This window comes from Salvia hispanica, unplaced genomic scaffold (assembly GCF_023119035.1).
Source record: "Salvia hispanica cultivar TCC Black 2014 unplaced genomic scaffold, UniMelb_Shisp_WGS_1.0 HiC_scaffold_425, whole genome shotgun sequence".
Taxonomy (NCBI): Eukaryota; Viridiplantae; Streptophyta; class Magnoliopsida; order Lamiales; family Lamiaceae; genus Salvia; species Salvia hispanica.
The window spans coordinates 156,513-162,305 of NW_025952163.1; the positions used below are offsets into that span (position 1 = coordinate 156,513).

Genomic DNA, 5,793 nt, shown 5'->3' on the forward strand with positions numbered 1-5,793 from the left:
AAGTGTATAGTTTAGTAATGAAACATAATAATATGAAAAGTATTTGCAATTCAAAAATGTAGATGGACAAAAAAGGTAGATGATGAATTCCAATAATGTAACATACCTTGGAAAAGCTACGACGATCATATTTGTCCTCTCGTTAGTCATCTTTTCCCTGAGATGCACTCCGTAACATTTCATGCCGCACACTTTATATCATGTTTTTGTGTACGTTTATGAGAGAGGAATTAATTGGCAGCATAAAGAGAATTGAATGTAATACGATAAATTGGAGGAGGGTGAATACACTGGATCTTGACAATGTTTTCATCCTTTGTTAAACCTTTCGTATAACAAAAATCTTTTCACATTCCTAATTTTATGTAAAAAAATCCATAATGACATTATTTTTATGTAATACCCCGCTCAAATTAACGTCCTTGAACGTTTATCGAGTAAATAATTATATTAAAGCAAGTAGTATTTTAAACTCTATGTTTTGTGGTATTAAAATTCTTGATGAGTTTTAATTGATAGTTAAGAGCCAACGTGAAACTAATTTTGATCAAGGACTTTAATGTACAAAAGGATACATGAAACGATAAAATAATTGTCCATGTACATTTATAAAGCAGAGGGATATTAAATGTCTATTTACAGAATATAGTCATTTCTCTTCAAATGAGAAATGTATTAATTATATCTAATTTATGATGTTACAAAAATGAGCTAAAGTTTCTTCGCAAAGCTAGTATTCTATCTTCAGGAAACCCCAACTTCCTACAAATGATGGGACAAGTCAAAAACGACAGTGTAATAATAGTGTAGTAACAAAAATAACTTCTACCATCTTTAACCATAGTCAACATGTGAATAGTGCAACACTATTCACTGAAAATGACATGGAGTCATCACATAAGTATATGCATCACGTTTTATAATTCAAGTGTATATATATATGTGTGTATGTAAAGGCGAGTCATTATTTTCTGCAAAATCTGCAGACAAGAATTTAAATCAAGGGAGACATATCCCCAAAATCAGGAAGAGCGTTGAATTAAAAGCTTTCAATTATTTTTTTTGTTGCATGCGAGTGTCGGCAGAAAGTAGTATAAGGAAGGAGAGTTGTGAAATTTCAAGTTTCATAACTTCTCTGAGGCATCACTTTGCTACACACACCAAAATCCAGTATCACACTTCTGTGACGCACTCTCAAACTTCTTTCTACCAAAATCATACGCACCTAAAATCTCTTTTCATCCAAAATTTTAAGCAAGCAGACAGAAAAGTTTTCCATCTTTCCTAGCAAGTTTCAAGCAAGCATTTTTCAAGAAGGAGAATTTCAAGCAGAAGCACTTCTAAATAAACCTTTTATCGTTCTTTTGAGGTAATGATTTTCAAACCGCAAGTTAACTCTTTTCAAGTTTTATCAAGCACGTCATGTTAGCATGAATTCATATAGAACATAGAATCACAACCAAGCATGCTCTCCTTTTACCAAATACGTCATATTTGTTTTTATTCAAGAAACTAGAAAATCTCCTAACATGTTTCAAAATAAGCCTCTTGTTTTAGCAGCCACTTCGGAAATTTATAATAGAAAATCTAACCGTCCAAATGAAATTTCCTTTGGTCATAATGAAGTTAGATAAGTTGTTTACCTTCCTTTAAAATTTCAGAACGATCGGACTACGTTTGAACCCCCGATCGTATAGAAAATCGACGCTGCTACTGTAGAAACCGACAGCCACTTCCGAAATTATTTCTGGAAAATCTAACCGTTAAAATTTGATCTCCTTCGGTAAGAATGATCCTTTATGAGTCTTCTACCTTTGGTTAAAATTTCGTGACAATCGGATGTTGTTTGAATTCCCGATCGTGAAGAAACTCGAGGCTGCACCTTGTGTGGCGAAAATTTAGAAAAGAAAAAGAAAGAGAGAGAGAGAGTTAGGAAGAGAATAGAGATAAATGATGATCAGAAAGAAGTTACGTATAGCAGCTAGTTTGACTCAGTAGGTAATTGAAATAATGATTTTGCTCCCTTGACTTTTGGGCCTTTCAAATATCAAATGAGTGTTAGACTAAAATTAATTAGTCCTTATTTGGAATTCATTATTTATGATTGAATTAATCGCTCGAGATAAAATTCTCTTGAATTAATTTTGAGTAAGTGGGTTGTAGGTAAATCCTCAAGTTTATTAAATTAATTAATCTCTCGATTAATTAATACCAATAATTAAATCTACGGGTTTAATTAAAGTGAATGAGTTTATGAAAGAGAGAAGGAAAATAGGATGCATATCCTAAGAGCATATCATCCGCTATTGTTATTTCTTTGAAGCTAAATAGTTTATTATCTTTTATTGGACAAGGTCCATCGCAAGGAATTTAACTCCAAGTGGGTTAATATTGTCATACGGAGTAAGAAGCATACGAGGTGAACTTTCCTATCCTACAATGGATAAAAGTATAAAGAATTATTTTATGATGATTAATTTTGAAAATAATGTTGTCATGCCTTAAATGTTTTGTTTTATGTATGATGCCTATCTATTTGGTTATACCGAATGTGCTATGCCAAATAAAGTAAGAAATCGTATTCGGGTCCCAGCAAGGGGAGAGTCCCTACTTGGACTAGTGTACACGTGGACCGTGTGTCATCGAGAGGGTTGGCCGGTCCGGTGCTCGTGGAAAGTGGCCACTTTCCCGGCACATGAAAGTTAAGGTGACCGTAGGAGAACACCATCTCTACGGCACAAGATGTACAGATATGGCAAAGAACAGAAAGAACTTAGACCGTGCAGTCGAAAAATGGTATTTAGTAAACTCAGGTCTTTTTAATAAAACCCCTGAGTGTTACTGTGATAATGGCTTGACAATATTTTCAAATGTATTATTGTAGTTTTCGGCAATGTGTTCACTGAGTACTTTTGTACTCAGCCCTGCATGTACTTCTAAATGTGCAGGTTGAGCTGTGATGGAGGGAAGGGTGCTAATTAAACCAGACCTACTTATAGTTCCATACTCTCGGAGGTTCGTGTCTTCATACATGGAACCGCGTTCAGTTCCTTCCGCTGTGCATTAAAGCAAGTGAAATTCTTTATTTCTCTAAAGACTCTGATAATTAACCAGTATATTGTATTGTCCCCGACTCGAGTCATTGTGATCGAGCCATTCTATTCATGTATTCAATGTTTATACTCTACAGTCAGAAAGTTCAACCATGAAGTCCATTTTTTTACCCAACCCGCATTCTTATTATCCACCACAGTCACGGTATATCGAACCTTGCTATAGTAAGCAAAGTTGGGTCGTGACATTTTATCTTCTCCAAAACTTCCCATTATATAAATTTGATATATGGAATGGCAATAATAATTTTTAATAGTGATTGTGCATTTGTGCTCAATTCAATTATTTGTAACATGTACTCCCTCTGTCCCATTAAATATGCAACATTTAGGAATCGGCACGGGTTTTTATGTAAGGTTGTTTTGTGAGTTAATGAAGACAAAGTAAAGTAAGAGAGATGAAAAAGTAGAGATAGAGATGTTTTCATTTTAGGAAACGTTTCATTTTTAATAGGACAATCTAAAAAGTTTCGTTTCATTTTTTAATGGGACAGAGGGAGTATGTATTAGTAAAACTATGATTATAAGGTCATAACTTTGCATTTAATTGATAAGAATATGAATCATATATTGATGGGCGTCTAGTTTGTGCTATATTCAAAATTATTAATGTGGTAACCGTTGTTTATGCTATAGAGTTAATTTTGTAGAACATAAAGGAAATCAGTTTTATTGTTAAAAACGGCAAGCATCAATGATTGATTAATATGGTGATAAGCAATGACGGACCCAGAAAATATAGCTCGTGGGGTCGGATCGAAAATTTAATAATATATAATATTTAAATAATAATTATATGATATATATTAAATAATTATTTTATCATTTTTGTTGTTCTTATTATGTTTTTGTTAACAAAATTTATAAAACTTGAAATAAATCAATTAAATATAAACATTTTTTTAATATTTAACATATTTATATGATCTACCAAAGCTAAATTAGTTACACAGAATAAACAAGCAAATAGTATTAAATATACTATTAATTACTAGTTTATATCTTAAAATTAAAATATAATGAAATAAAATTCATAAATAAAAAAAATATTCCTAGATTTGCTAAATCACCGCCCTATCTTCTTCCAATTATTATGCAACTTACGACTAGTTTACAGCTTTTTTTCAAACTCAAAATTCATCAATGGAGCTTTCTCTTCACTAAAATTTTATAGTCTCCTTAAATTCATTCTTCTTCTCTAAATTTCCTTCTTATTATAATCCAAAACAAATGGTTTCTCTATATTTCTCTACTCTCTTCTCATGTATTCTCTTGTTTCCCATAGAGGCGGAGTTGTCGTATGTGGGGTCGGAAGGCGGAGCTGCCATGGGTCGGAGGGCGGATTATAGAGCTTCCCAAGCAGTTGTCACGGACCGGCGGTGGGGTCGGCCGACCCCGCCCGACCCCACCTGGGTCCGTCGTTGGTGATAAGTGATAACTATACGTTGTAATGACCATTGGAAGATTTGGAACGAATTAATTATTTGGAAGGAATTAATTATTTCATAAATATTCAAATTGGTTCATAACTTAATAAATATTTTAGAATGAGGACAAAACTTATAAATATTTTAGAAGAAGCCAAAACTCGTCTTTTATATATGTATAGATAGATATAGAACTGTGATTGTTATTGTGTTAGAGATAATAAAGTGGTTATTAGAAGCTTTGATTAATTTTACAAATAATGCAACTTTATATACTTAAATATGTGTATAGGTTTGATAGATTTTTAAAGTTGTTTTATATGTTTTGGATTATATATTTAAATTGTTTTTACATATTTATTATTTTTAACTTTTGTTCAATTTTAAGTAATTAGTTCAAATTATAAAATTATTATAATAAAATTAAATTGATCCATGCATCACACAGGAGGGACATTAGTCTTATAATAACTCCAAATTGACATAACATTAGATTATTATGACTAAGTATGCAGACTAAGAGGCATAAATTTGCTTTCGAAAAGCAAGTGATTAGTTGACTTATTAATTTATTATTACGTATTAAATGGGTTAAGAAAATAATCTATCATGTGAATATTATATCCTCTTAGCATAAAGCAAGTGTCGAAACTCAAGTATTTCCTACCGTGCGAATTTCAAATCAATGTGCAAATTTCAAGTCAACGTGCGAATTTCAAGTCAACGTGCGAATTTCAAGTTATTCTTTCGTGCGAATTGAATACACATAAATTATTCAATTATTAAAGTTTAGCCTTATTTTATCACAAACTAGTACATCTACAAACAAAATCCAAGATCTAAGAGAATAAAAAATGCATGTCTCTTTTGGTTATATTTGTTGATACTCCTATAACATTTATCAATTGTGTTATTTTAAGATTGGAAACATTATACAGTTATTTCAGTTACAACTTGAACTCATCTTGGTTGTATCAACCGACAGGTTGTTTGAAAGACTAAGTTCTGAGAGACTTGGGAAAACTTTAAATCTTATTCAGTTTGAAAGTGCCACTGAATAAGTTGTCAGAAAGCTTGAGATTGAACATGTTTTGAAAGCTGGAAAAAGAAGTTAAGAATAGGACCTCCAATCCTATTACCACTCAAATCTACCCAACCAAGGTTAGAGTGGCCTACAATGGATATTTCTTTGATTTGTCCACTGAATTGGTTGTTGTATAGAAGCATAATTTGAATTGAAGGTAGAGCAAAAA

At 32.1% G+C, this 5,793-nt stretch overlaps 2 long non-coding RNA genes across 2 annotated transcripts; one reads left to right on the forward strand and one right to left on the reverse strand.

Moving 5' to 3' along the window:
* Positions 1–576: 576 nt before the first annotated feature.
* LOC125199211 lies at positions 577–2,150 on the reverse strand. Its single transcript, XR_007172546.1, has 2 exons — positions 1,644–2,150; positions 577–762 (listed from the first exon to the last, which is right to left on the reverse strand). It is a non-coding gene; the product is annotated as an uncharacterized LOC125199211 (long non-coding RNA).
* LOC125199213 lies at positions 936–3,222 on the forward strand. The gene is made up of 3 exons (XR_007172547.1): positions 936–1,369; positions 2,355–2,419; positions 2,949–3,222. It is a non-coding gene; the product is annotated as an uncharacterized LOC125199213 (long non-coding RNA).
* Positions 3,223–5,793: the final 2,571 nt, after the last annotated feature.